A 15,361-nucleotide genomic window follows, 5' to 3' on the forward strand; every position below is an offset into this window, starting at 1 on the left:
TTCTCTCCTCGCTCCATGACTTCTCAGTTGCATGATCCTGTACAAACACTACACCTTCTTCCTCACCCTCAGTTTCCGGATATGCAACAATGGGGCACAAATGCTGAACCTACTCCCTGGAGTCATAGTGAGGCATACAAGGGACAGTCTCTGTAATAAGTTAGCAGCTCTGGTGAAGGTGTGGGTGCTTAGTAAATACTAATCCATAATGATTCATAATAATACATAAATTCTAACTCATGATGATTCATATGCTTCTTATGATAAAGCAGAAGGAATCACATATCATGTTGTATTAGGCTTCATCTTATATCAGGAATTACTGTCTTTTTTAGATGAGGCCTAGTTTAGGCTCTCCAAAAACAATTTTAAAATTTGAAATTTCAAAAGAGGGATAAGTTAGAGACATGTAAAAATATTTTTCTACTGCCCTCCCATTTTCTATTCAAAACAATAGCCAGATGTTTTGTTACTACATTGATTTTAGACTTCTGTCTGTGAGAGATAAATCTATATTTTTGATATATATTTCTTTTCTAGATACAAACAGGATTTTTCTCACAACTAGGTATTGATTTCCAAAGAGGACTATATTCCAACATCTCTCTTTAAAAAAAAAAAAAAAAAGTTAAGTACCAGAGCTTCCGGCTAAGAAGGCTCTAGCAGAGTGCCATAAAAATTATAGACAAAGACAGAATTACTCATGGGTTTGATATTGCATAAAACTGTCTCCTGTAGAGTATTTAATTCATGAGCAATCAATCATGATTTGGAAGGGATCTCTCTTCTAGTTCCATATGTGGTAACAATTTAGTCATCTCCTAGTTATCTGAACTATTATTAAAGAGAAACAGGTATGTGTAATCGTAATCTTAAAAGGTAAGTATTCAGAGATAGCAGCTCTTGTATGACATGTCATTTCAGGGTCATTTTCAGGGTATTCCAGGTATCATGGGAGGAGCACAAAAGCAGAAGATCTAGTCATTTTGCCTAAGAGCTTGTCATGAAGTAGGACACATAAGACATTTACTAAAGGTAAGGGCAAAACACGACAGTATGATAGAAAGCCTGTAAGTGGAATTGGTAATAAATGCTATGTGAGAGCAGAGGAAGATGTCCTGTCAGGCTATGTGATCAAAACAGTCTTTATAAATGTGATAGGGCTTGAACTTGGTCTGAAATGATGAGTAGGATATTGACGGATGGTGAGGAGGACAAGTGGCAAGCAATACAGGTAAATAGGATAGCAGAAGCTATTTTATGACTGTGTGGAGAACTATAAATTCTAAAAGGAATTCAGACCTAAAACCAAGGTAGCCAATTAGTTAAGGCTTCTGGAATTCTCAACATAGGGAACTTCTAAAGGAACCTGGAACAGTGCCGAGTACTTATGAGGCTCAAACATACTGATATCTGATTTAAACTACACATTTTACACACAAGAATTATAAGACTTGAAATACAATATTCCATCACACACTGAAATATCTGAACAGAGTATCTATTCATTGGCTTAGGGGAAAAATGGTTTTCTGATTATGGAGTAGAGCAGACAGAGTGGATTATCTAAGGAATATATGCAATTTATACGTGTTCAGTCCTTTCTACAAATTCTGCATAGCCCTAATAAGTGGATAAACAGGTCTTTGGTACTTTTCCAAAAACTGCTTTTCCACTCCAAACGACATATTGTTTTGAAACTTCTCATCTTTTTGTCTTTCTTCTGTAAATTTTTCCTAACTGCCACTTTTTAAGCAGGTCTTTCTATGGAGTGCCTTAACTAGAGAATTTTCAGAAGAATGTGATTTCTTTCAGCCAACCTAAAAAAAAGTTTACTTTACAAATAAATATGCACTTCAAAGAACCTCTTTTAAAATCTTCTCTTAAATAACAGAACCTCTTTCTTTTTAACTTTATGTCAGGTTGACATCAAAAGCATAAGATTATTGAATTGTTTTTCCTGTTCGGAACAACTCAGCTGGCAGTCACTAATATAATTTGTTTCAAAGACTTAGGAGACAAATAGAAGAGGTTTATTTAGGCTAATTTCCTTCTCCAAGGACAATCTAAGAGAGTCTTTCCTGGGGACAATGGACAGTGCCTACATAAGACAATGTCCATCTAACTTGAGGGCAAGACAATGAGTGTGCCCATGCCAAAATAATCCATCTGTATCCTGCTGTTTTAATTACTGGGAACTGCAGTTCAAATGACACAAATAACAATGTTATAACTTAAGAAGGGGAAAAATTATCTTAATTGACCTTGGTAGAATTTCTCTGTCTTAAAATAGATGAAGTGCATGAAGTTTTGCAGGTAGTATTAACTCTGTTCTAATTTGACTGTTTGTCCTGAGAAACTGATAAACAATAGCATAATAAGAAAATTTAAAAACAAGTTATTCAACAGATAGATGATTATTTATAACAACTTTTTTATTTGTTCTGCTCATTATTTTATTTCATCTGTCTTTTGTTAATTTCCCCTTTATCCTATAAAAGATTCCTCATGTTTTTTAAACTTTTTCTTAATTCAATATACAATTAAAATTTATATCTCCTTTTTAAATGCATGTATAAAGGTTTAATGTGTAACATATAACTTGTTACAGCATTATCCAAGAGCAAATGGTAAGTCAAATGATAAATAATAACATTATAGAAAACAATAAAATTGTACTAAGTAGCATCACTTATAGTCACAGGCTGGAGAACTTTTTCTGGACAAAGCAAGATAATAAATATTTTAGACCCATAACCAGTAAAGAAATCAAATTAGTAATCAACAATCTCCCAAAAACAAGAGTCCAGGGCCAGATGGCTTTCCAGGGGAATTCTACCAAACATTTAAGAAAGAGTTAACACCTATTCTCTTGAAGCTGTTCCAAAAAATAGAAATGGAAGGAAAACTTCCAAACTCTATGAAGCCAACATTATCTTGATTCCAACACCAGACAAAGACACCACTAAAAACGAGAACTATAGACGAACTTCCCTGATGAAAAAGGATACAAAAATCCTCAACAAGATACAAGCCAGCCAGATCCAACAATACTTTAAAAAATTATTCACCACAACCAAGTGGGATTTATACCTGGGATGCAGGGCTGGTTCAATATCTGCAAAACAATCAATGTGATTCATCACATCAATAAAAGAAAGGACAAGAACCACATGATCCTCTCAATAGATGCAGAGAAAGCATTTGACAAAATAAAGCATCCTTTCTTGATAAAAACTCTTAAGAAAGTAGGGATAGAAGGATCATACCTCGATATCATAAAAGGCATATATGAAAGACCCAACACTAATATCATCCTCAATGGGGAAAAACTGAGAGCTTTCCCCCTAAGGTCAGGAACAAGACAGGGATGTCCACTCTCGCCAGTGTTATTCAACATAGTATTGGAAATCTTAGCCTCAGCAATCAGAAAACACAAAGAAAAGGCATCCAAATCAGCCAGGAGGAAATGAAACTCTCACTCTTTAGAGATGACATGATACTCTATATGGAAAACCCAAAAGATTCCACCAAAAAACTGCTAGAACTGATCCATGAATTCAGCAAAGTGTCAGGATATAAAACCAATGCACAGAAATCAGTTGCATTCCTATACACCAATAATGAAGCAACACAGAGAGAAATCAAGGAATCAATCCCATTTACAATTACACCAAAACCCATAAAATACATAGGAATAAATCTAACCAAAGAGGTGAAAAATCTATATGCTGAAAGCTATAGAAAGCTTATTAAATAAATTGAAGAAGACACACACACACACACAAAAATGGAAAAAGATTCCATGCTCCTGGATAAGAAGAATAAATATTGTTAAAATGTCACTACTACCCAAAGCAATCTACATATTCAGTGCAATCCCTATCAAAATAACACAAGCATTCTTCAGAGAGCTAGAACAGACAATCCTAAAATTTGTATGGAACCAGAAAAGACCAGGAATGGCCAAAGCAATCTTGAAAAAGAAAACCAAAGCTGGAGGCATCACAATGCCAGATTTCAAGCTATACTACAAAGCTGTAAAAATCAAGAGAGTATGGTACTGGCACAAGAACAGACACTCAGATCAATGGAACAGAATAGAGAACCCATAAATGGACCCAGAAACATATGGCCAACTAATCTTTGACAAAGCAGGAAAGAATATCTGATGGAATAAAGACAGTCTCTTCAGCAAGTGGTGCTGGGAAAACTGGACAGTAACATGCAGAAAAACAAACCTGGACCAATTTCTTACACCATACACAAAAAGAAACTCAAAATGGATGAAAAGCCTAAATGTAAGACAGGAAGCCATCAAAATCCTCAAGGAGAAAGCAGGCAAAAACCTCTTTGATCTTGGCCACAGCAACTTCTTACTCAACACGTCTCCGGAGGCAAGGGAAACAAAAGCAAAAATGAACTACTAGGACCTCATCAAAATAAAAATCTTCTGCATAGTGAAGGAAACAATCAGCAAAACTAAAAGGCAACTGACAGAATGGGAGAAGAGATTTGCAAATGACATATCAGATAAAGGGTTAGTATCCAAAATCTATAAAGAGCTTATTGAACTCAACACCCAAAAAACAAATAATCCAGTGAAGAAATGGGCAAAAGACATGAATAGACACTTCTCCAAAGAAGACATCCAGATGGCCAAACTACACATGAAAAATGCTCAACATCACTCATCATCAGGGAAATACAAATCAAAGCCACAATGAGATACCAACTCACACCAGTCAGAATGGCTAACATTAACAACTCAGGCAACAACATACGTCAGCAAGGATGTGGAGAAGGAGGATGTCTTTTGCACTACTGGTGGGAATGCAAGCTGGTGCAGACACTCTGGAAAACAGTATGGAGGCTCCTCAAAAAACTAAAAATAGAACTACCCTATGACCCAGCAACTGCATTACTGGGTATTTATCCAAGGGATACAGGTATACTGTTTCGAAGGAACACATGCACCCCATGTTTATAGTAGCACTATCAACAATAGCCAAAGTATGGAAAGAGCCCAAATGTCCATCCATGGATGAATGAATAAAGAAGGCTTATGGAGTATTACTCAGCAGTCAAAAAGAATGAAATCTTGCCAATTGCTACTACGTGGATGGAACTAGAGGGTATTATGCTAAGCAAAATTAGAGAAAGGAAAATATCATATAATTTCACTTATATGAGGACTTTAAGACACAGAACAGATGAACATAAGGGAAGGAAAGCAAAAATAATATAAAAACAAGGAGGGGGACAAAACAGAAGAGACTCATAAATATGGAGAACCAACAGAGGGTTACTGGGGGGTTATGGGAGGGGAGATGGGCTAAATGGGTAAGGCACATTAAGGAATCTTCTCCTGAAATCAGTGTTGCACTATATGCTAACTAATTTGGATGTAAATTTTAAAAATTAAATAAATAAATAAATAAATAAATAAATAAATAAAAAGTAAGTATTTTAGAGTTTGTGGGCCATACAGCCTCTGTTGCTACTATTCAATTTTGTTTCAGTGCAAAAGCCACCACAGATAAATGGGAGTGGCTATATTCTAATACAACTTATTGACAAAAATCAAGTGACAGGCTTGATTCAGTGGTTCCAGTAGTAGTTTACTGGTCCCACACATAAATAATTAAAAATCATCTTGGGGGCACCTGGGTGGCTCAGTTGGTTAAGTGTCTGACTCTTGGTTTGTGGGTTTGTGGGTCTGAGCCCTGCATGGGCTCTACACTGACAATGCAGAGCCTGCTTGGGATTCTCTCTCTCCCTCCCTCTCTGACCCTCCCCTGCTGATGTGCTCACACTCTCTGTCTTTCAAAATAAATAAATAAACTTAAAATTAAAAATCATCTTGTAGATGTAAAGATCCCCTAAAATTAAATCATGCTATAAGCAGTAGGAAAAAAGTTCAAAAATAAAGAGTTTTCTTCGATAACAATGAAAGTGAATGCAGTACTGACTCATTTTCTTACAGTGCTCTTTACACACATTTTTTTCTTGTGAATAGAAAAATCTGACCAAGCTGTAAATACTTCAACATTTTAAAATGTATTCTTTTTTAAATTTTATTTGTTTATTTTGAAAGAGAGAGAGAGAGAGAGAGTGTGTGTGTGTGTGAGCACAAGCACGGGAGGGTCAGAGAGAGAGAGGGAGAGAGAGAGTCCCGAGCAAGCCCCACGTTGTCAGTACAGGGGCTCAAACTCACAAACCATGAGATCATAACCTGAGCCAAATGCTTAACCAACTGAGCCACGCAGATGCACCTCAATGTATTCTTAACAAATGTCAGTTTATTTGTCAAGGAAGAAGTAGAGGACGTTAATGCTATAACAACTTCCTGTTCAGCACAGAAAAAGATTGTAACATCAACATTCAATATTCATCAACATCCTAAATGCATATTGAACAAATGAGATTCTTCAGAAACACTGGGTAACAGGTAAAGTAATAATAAAAGGAAAGAAAGTCTATTTCAAGGCCCTGGAAGTGAAAGTAAACATCACAGAGCTGTGCTTTAGCCTCTCTGTTGTGTGTTCAGTCCACACATTCACCCACTGCTGTACTCCAAGGAACGAAGTGGAGGGAGTTGGCACGGAGAGATGAGATCAAATATGATAAATTTGAATTTGTGTTTTCATGGCTTGAAGCAAATTGGAAGAAACAGTTATTTCACTCTGCTTCTCATCTCAAGCATTAACAAGACTCAAGGGCCTGCTGGAGATACCCATTACTCTCCTTTCAACTGGTGTTTCATTTAGTAATAAATAACAAAAGTATTTCCCTTTGAAGAAAAGAGCTTTAAGTGAGAGTATGAAGAAAAAGGCAATTGTCTTAAATAAACTCTAGTGAAGATTTTTTCCAAACACCAGTTGAATGACAACCCTGAAGGAGTGAGAAATCTATTTTTTGGTGTCCTACAAGATAAAACACACAAGATAATAGTAAGCTAATATTGCACAGATTATTTATATTAAAACAGCTTGATTTGAAGTTAACATGTCCTCCTTGAGTCTAAAAAAATGAGCTAAATAGTCCCATCACTTACATGATTATAATCGTTAAATTCATTGAATCAACACAAATTTACTCAATACCTACTACGCGTGGGTACTGCCCCAGGTGCTAGGCGAAAACATGTGTCCTGCATTCACAGTTTAATCCAAAATTAGATGACCAAAGAGAGAATGCCTATAAAAGAAATGAGTATTTTGTTGGACTGTAATTTCAAGTGTGCTAATTGTCTAATTGTATGGAGAGACAAGGGAAGTGATGGGAGAAGGCAAGTGACCTCAGACTGAGGAACAACTTGTGCAAAGACCTGAGGTTTACCTAAAATGTCAAGTCATAGAAAATGAGAGAAGTTTAGTATGATGGATCCAGGAAAGAAAAGGACTGGGGAGGTGTATGGAGAACCACCATGAGTGGTCTCCTAGACCCTGCAGAGGAGTTAGACGATGCAGTCAAAGAGTGGTCCAATCGGGAGAAAGAAGATCAAATGAGAGGGAGGGAGACTGGTTAGAAGTTTCCAGTCTGTTTTATTTCCTGGTCAGATACAAAAAGAGACCTCAAACTCAATCCTACAAAGAGCAGGAAACTAAAGCTCAAACTCTAGAATCTTACTTTTTCTTTCTGTAACATGTGTACAGCAGCAAGACAGAAGACAAGACCAGCTGTGTTACTGAAAGACTGGCGAATGTCTAAGAACATAATGGTTGAATTGTGTTAAGTCCTTTTGGGTGGTACTGTTAGGACCATAAAATACAATTAAAATGTATTGTTGTATTGTTTTTATTCTATTTCTAATGGTTCTGCAATATTTTGTTTCCTGCCTTACGGGAGCATTAACCACACAAACGTTTCATCGAGCACACCCAAATTAACCAGTCTTTCTCCTCCTCCAACTAAGACAGGCCTCATTCTCCAATGCCCCTTCTCACTAGATTAAAAACACAACAACGCAACCTACCAACCTATCGCAAGAGGAGAGGAAGACAAAAAGTTTGCAGGAAAATTAAAAATGGGGGTAGATTATAAAAATAAAAATTTTTAATTGTTTTTCAGATCATTGTGTGAGTTTATTTATTTGTTTTTTAATTTGGTTTGGACACTGATTAGGGAAACTCGACTTTCATACGGTTAAGTATTAATATAACAAATAAGAATTAAGAATATTTCAACCTTAGTTCTTTCCTCACCCTCAGTTAAAACAATCAAGGCTGTATTTACGGATTTCATTTCACATACAGCAAGCAAAACTCTTAGCTTGTGTTACAGATCCGGGCATATTTCTCCAGCCACTTCCCATCGTTCCTGATAGGTTGTACCCTCTTCTGGCTCAGGGCTTTGCTTTGCTCGGATCATGTTCCTTCTTCTCCTTGAAACATTGCCCATCCTCCCCACACCTTTCACTGCATGACCACCTTTTGGTCTTCCAACACCTAGTTTAGGTGTCTGATCTTTGGTGAATTTTCTCTGATTCTCCCTGAGTTAGTTACCACCTCTAGGGCCTCCTTGCCTTTACAATTATCATCTTTGTAATGTGGCATTTATAAGGTTGAATTATAATTCTTTGCCTTTTTTGCTTGCACTAAACTGTGAATTTCCTGAGAACAGCGATCATGTGTGTTGGCAATTTTTATGTATATCATGTTTTGATAAAATGACAGGCATAATAGGCTTTAAATAAATATTGAATTAAATAAGTCACATAAAGTACAAAGGACCTAGGAAATGACATAACTGTTATTCAAATTATGTAGAGAGCCATTTTTCTAAATTGGTACACAGTCTTTGCCTGGCTCTGCTTTCCAGTGATTTAGAATAAGTCAAGGGAGTTAGCCCACATGGTCTCTTAACCTTTAAATTTAAAGGCAAAATTAGAATTTTTACATATTTATAATATATGCATAACACATTCATAAACATATGTGAATATGTAAATGATAGTGAATTTCCTCTTTTAGGCAAAATTGAGAAGAAGACTTTAATCATCGCAATTAGCAATAGAAGCTCCCCAACATAAACTAAAATAATGATTAAGCAATGAATCAAAATAAAATATAAAATGATACAGTTTAACTATCCTACATCTGAGGGCTCGGTTATTAGTTTTTTCATTAGGTTTTTTTCTTTGCCTGAATTCTATCTAGCAGAAATGGGTAGCCTTAGGGCTACAGAACAGTGATAATTACTTAAGTTCTTGAATAAATTACTTACTAAGAATTTCTGTCAGCTTTGTCGTCAGAGATTTTTCCTCTTCAGTTGGCGGAGATGTGGCTATTATAGGTCCTTTGAAGACCTCTGGTGGTAAAAAGGAAGCATTGTTCACCTCCCACATCACAATTCACAAAGTTAAATTTCTCTTGATGCACTTTCTTTCTAATCTTTAGTTTCTATTTTGCATAGGAATAGTTCACAAACTAATAAAGCTTCCCAAGATAATTACTTCTGTTCTAATAATTACTTGACTCTCAACCTTTCCAACTGTAAACTAAGCAAACAACAAAAACAACATCAGCAAGAACAAAAACCTAAGCAATTCGAGCACAGTGAGGTCGTTCTACTGATGGAAACATCTTCAAAGTATGGAGATCCAGCATTTTTTTAAAGAGGCAAATCTATTCAGTATTGCTCCTGAGTATGAGTTGGACCAGAAAAAGAGTGTTTTCTAGTTCAACATAGTAATACTTTCCATCATACACAGAAAGGAATATTCCCTAGGTTGAATTTTTAAGATCTAGCTGAATAACCATTTGTCAAGCAAGCTATAAAAGGGAGCTGTACATGTAATACTGACTTCTGAGTTTTCCATCTATAATTCAGCCCACCTTTTCAAGCAAAGTCATATTAATAACTTTCCATTTATATAAGCCATATAGTATTATAAACTCTTTTACATGTAAATTTTGGAAAGTTCCTTTCTCAGTCTGAGACTCTGTTGTCTCCTCTGCAAATACGTAAGGGGTGTGGTTGACTAAAATTCTGAGCATCAGGAGTTGGATATAATACCATATTCATTGGGACTTGAAATAGACCTTGTTTTGAGTACCAGCTCCCATTCAATTTGTATGACCTACAGAAAGATACTTAAATTCCCTGAGGTTCAAATACGTTGTCTACAGTATGGGAGACATCTCCTAACCCAAATACTTATTCATACTTCGGTCCCTTTGACATTAATACCTGCAAATATGGTAAACACTCTAAATGATTGGTATAAAATTATTTTCAATATATTACTGAAATTTGTCTTCCTGCAATTTTTATCCATTAGCGTAGGTAACTCTGAAAAGACAGATGTCTATTCCTTTTCTGTTTCACATCTCTTCAATTGTTTAAGAAATCGCTTATTCTTCTTCCACTAAGCTCAAATTCCTTCCACTCTCCTCATATGATATAGTTTCAAGGTTTCTTGCAGCTCTCACTCTCCTATGAGCTGCATCCCGTAGAGCTGATATAAATTTAAAATTGAGCAAATGGCAAGGTGGAAGGTTGGTAGGGTTAGTAAAAGGCTGTGAACTTCCTTCTCTAAAGGGCTTAAAACTTTATCCCTCTTAAATGTTCCAGCCAAAATAAGAAAAGGAATAGGAATAGATAACTTTTAAAAATTTATTTTAGCCTCACATTACAATTGCATGAATCTTCCCCATAGAGGCCCCACTACTACACTCAGAGTTAAAAGAAACAATTTGTGTCATAAATGAAAAATAAATGTGTAGATTCATTTCACACATTGTCAGTGGCCTGGGAAACTTCTTGTGAAATCATTTTTAGAGAAAACTAAATTTCCCAAGGCTTTACTGATTTGGTAGTGTGCAGCAGATGAAATAGAAAAAGGTTATATTTCTTATCCTTCTGCATATAGAGTGTCTTCCTTGTGTCACAATTTTTACTAGAGAAAATCTACATTTAGTATGGATTTTTATTCCACTACTATTTATACATGAAATTTCTATCAAGTTGAAAATTAGCTGTTAGTTTCATAATTCTGAATTGATAATACAGACAACATTGTTAGCAAATGGACAATTACAGCACACAAGCTGAAACTAGATTATAAGATGAAATTCTAGAGAAAATATGACATAAGAAAGGGCCAATGGTTACTTTAACAAGAAATACGTAGGCCTTCTGGGAAAGGTTCACTTTCTATACGCTGTTTCCCAGAAGTAGTCATTTGGTAGCCCATTAACGAAACATAAAATAGGTCTCCAAAAGGGCTAATTAAAAAACTCAATCAATGGGGCACCTGGGTGGCTCAGTCAGTTAAGCGTCTGACTCTTGATCTCAGCTTGGGTCATGATCTCACAGTTCCTGAGATTGAGCCCCATGCTGACAGCACAGAGCCTGCTTGGGATTCTCTCTCTCTCCCTTGCCTTCTGCCCCGCCCCTGTTCCCACACACAGCGCACAAGCTCACACTCTCAAAATAAATTAAACTTAAAAAACCCAATCAACGTAAACATTAAAAACCTTTATTCCGGAGTAAAACCCAGCTAGCCAACAGTACGGTTAGGGCTCTGTCTTGAGCACTCATTACACGAAAGACAGCAGATACAGAGTATAACTTGAACTGAAAAGTCAGTTCGGGAAAAACAACCTTTTTGCACTTCAGCCAACACATTTGTGATAAATACCTTACCTTGAAGATTTTCTGTGAGGGTTAAAAGAGACAACATAAGTAATATCCCCATAACATTGTAGTTACTATTCTTTGCTCCTTCTACCACCTCCCCCAAATAGAAAGTTCCCCGTGGAATTCTTAACCTTTTTCCTTTGGGTTGTTTCAAAATCTAGACCAATACTGCCAACTAAGTTTGGCTTCCTCAGTCCAGAGAGAATACCTGTCCTCCCTCTGGCTTCCTGGGTAAAGCTGGTGTAGGTGTGCTGCTTCCCAGGGCCTCAGGGATCCTTCTCTGACAGATGGCTCCGGCACTCTCAGTTACTGTGGTTCTTCTTCCGCAGGGTTGGGCTCCAGGAGGGATTTTTGTGTATCGCAGGGTTTCCACCATCTGGCTTTTCAGCTGTTCCTACTTTGAGGCTCTTGGTCTAGCTGTAGCTGGCCTGCTTCCAGGCCCCAGGTGCTACTCCTCGGAGAGCAGTAAGTGAGCCTCCTGGGACTAGAGAGTTTTCAGATGAACTTCTCTGCCCTAGTCTATGTGATCTACTGTTTGCACACAGCCTCTGGGGCCATATTTCCCAAACTTCATTGATTGTTAGGATCATCTGGGGATCCAACTGAAAGTGAAGATTCTCAGGATCATCTCCTACATATCTGTCTGCAGGAGGTCAAGGGTAACCCCCAGGGTCTGGTTTTACGAACAATCATCACCTGTGAGGCCCATGACTAGCAAGTTTAACAATCATCACTCTAGAAAATTATTTGTCGGAGTAGGTTCTGTGGAACAAATACAGAAATACCAGCCAGGGAGCGTGTTAAAAATCTAACTGTCTAACCACACGTATAACTATAGAAATTATGCTAGTCTTGCCAAGATGATACTCTCAGTTCCTGGAAGAATACCCTTCATAATAGTAGAAGGGAGAATGTCTAGGTAAAAGGCTATTCTAACGCTCAAGGCCAGAGATAATGGTACCAGTAGTGTGATGGTAAGACAGCAGTAAAAATGGGAAGAAGGGAACAGAGTTTGCTACCCTTTTAAAAAATAGACACAAAACATTCGATCTGGGTTTAAACATGTAAAATATGGGTTTTTTCCTCCTTTATATTAACATCATTGTTAGATGCCATCTTTCCTTTTCACAATCGTAGGACATATTTTACAAATAAAATTTTATTTTACTCTTTATTTTCAAAATAAAGTTATGCCCAGAATCATAAACAACAAAAAACACTGACAACAAAAAGAAACTCTCGTCACTACAATGTGTAATATTTACAAGAACCAGTTGCTATAGACAAACATCGTTAAGTATTAGGATTTGGGTAAATGCCATAAAAAATAGACTACAAATGATAAGTCTTAGAATAATGCAGGTCTCAAATTCATCTATGGGAAATAAGCATTGTTTAATAATCATAAAATGGTAAGAGTAAATATATTTATTTAAGTGGAATATGTAACATCGTTCAAAAGTTGCTGTCATCTAACAACTTACATTGCCTCAAAACTGACATTGGTTAAAGAATTAGAGATTTTTTTTTCTTGGAAGCAAATGTAATCATTCAGGAATAAATATAGAAATTTTACTATTATTATACAGATCACAATATTCAAAAGTCTGTTATTTTAACAGTTAAAGGTTTTGGTAAAAATGTTTATGTTAAGATGTTCTACCAAAACAAAGCAAAACAAAAAACCTGACTAACCTGCACACATATAACAACTATTCTTTGGGTTATGGAGAGGGATGCACCTATTAGAGTCAAATCATATTTATGGCTTCAGCTCTCAGCTTCTTGGTTTGTCTGATTATGCCTAATAACAATGAGTCACGTTGTGTAAAGGGTGCTAACATTGCTGAAACACTGTAGATTTAAATTTATTAGACTTAAGTTTAGAAATATGTGTGCCTATGGGGCACCTGGGTGGCTCCCTCGGAGTTCAAACCCCACATCGGGTTCTGAGCTGACAGCTCAGAGCCTGGGGCCTACTTTGGATTCTGTATCTTCTTCTGTCTCTGCCCTCCCCTGCTCTCACTCTGTCTGCTCTCACTCTGTCTCTCTTTCTCTCCCTCTCAAAAATTAAACAAATATTGAAAGAAAGAAAAAGAAAGAAAGAAAGAAAAGAAAGAAAGAAAGAAAGAAAGAAAGAAAGAAAGAAAGAAAGAAAGAAAGAAAGAAAAATATTTGTGCCTCATCCACTAGGTCTGCAATTCTGAGATTCTTCAGTTGAATGCAATTATTATTACCTTTATTCATTCCCCTTAATCCAAATGACCTCCTTATCCATGGACATACCTGTTTCAGAAGCATACCTTTCCCCATTTACTCAAACTTGGGTCTCTATGAAAACAATTAGTCAGGGCACCTGGGTGGCTCACTTGGGTAAGTGTCCAACTTCCACTCGAATCATGATTTTGCAGTTTGTGAGTTCTAGCCCCAGGCAGGGCTCTGTGCTGACAGTTCAGAGCCTGAAGCTGCTTCAGATTTTGTGTCTCCCTCTGTCTCTCTCTCTGCCCCTCCCCTGATCACATTCTGTCTCTCTCTCTCTCTATCAAGAATAAACATTAAAATAATAATCATAATCATAATCATAATAATTAGACATGGGGGATGCCTGGCTGGCTCAGTCAGTACAGCATCTGAATCTTGATCTTGGGGTTGTGAGCTTGAGCCTCATGTTGGATGTAGAGATTACTTAAATAAATTTAAAAAAACAAGTAGGTATCCAAATAAAATTAGAATAAATATTATACTACTTGAGAAGACACAATGAAAAGCAAAATTTAAAGAAATGTAAAAATTTAAAAATAAAGGGTCATCTTTATATTGAATAATATATGATGGAGAAAAAGGTCACCTTTTAATTAATCCTGAATAGACACACTACATTTTCAAAGGTCACACAAAATTTCCAAAATGACCATTATCCCAATTTTCAAATGAGAAAATTAGAGTTCAGAGAAATTAGATGTCTAGTCATGACTCACATTCTTAGTGAGGGGTAGGGCTGGAATTGGCACACAGGTCTTCTGGCTCCAAAATTATGAGATTACACTTCAGGGAAAAATTCATAGTAGGCAACAACAGACATGTTGTTGAAAAGAAAGCACATGGACTCAGAATCCCATTATTGCATATTCTACATGTGTCTTTTAACAATTTGGTGAACTTCAGGGCTTCCAACAACCTCATAATAATTTAAACATCTACAGCCTTTTTGGTTCTCTTTTCAATTTAACTTCATAGTATAAACCAGAGCTACTCAAAACTGTCTACAATGATGTTAATATTCTATATCTGCACTCTCCATAATGGTAGCTAAGAGCCTCGTGGAACTTTTGAGAACTTGAAACATGGCTAATATGACTGAGGAACTGAATTTTCAATTTTATTTAATTTTAACTGATTTCTACGTAAGTTGTCAAATGTGGTCAATGGCCACCATGTTGGACAGTGCTGCTATAGACAACGTAGTGCTATAGCTGTTTCCAGACCCATTTCTTCTAATGTACCACAAGGGGAAAATAAAATGTAAAAAACAATTTTTACTTACAAGAAATAGCTGAAATCTGAAATAAGACAACCATCTCTGAAGCATAAGAATGAAGTCAAAACATAGCACCATAGCAGAACTCGAACCATGGGTCAGCCAAGCTTGGGGTCTGTAAGAAGGCATGTCAGCTGGGAATTCCCATCTAAGGAAATAAGAGAAACTAAAGTGATC

The sequence above is a fragment of the Acinonyx jubatus genome, chromosome A1, assembly GCF_027475565.1.
Source record: "Acinonyx jubatus isolate Ajub_Pintada_27869175 chromosome A1, VMU_Ajub_asm_v1.0, whole genome shotgun sequence".
NCBI classification, from domain to species: domain Eukaryota; kingdom Metazoa; phylum Chordata; class Mammalia; order Carnivora; family Felidae; genus Acinonyx; species Acinonyx jubatus.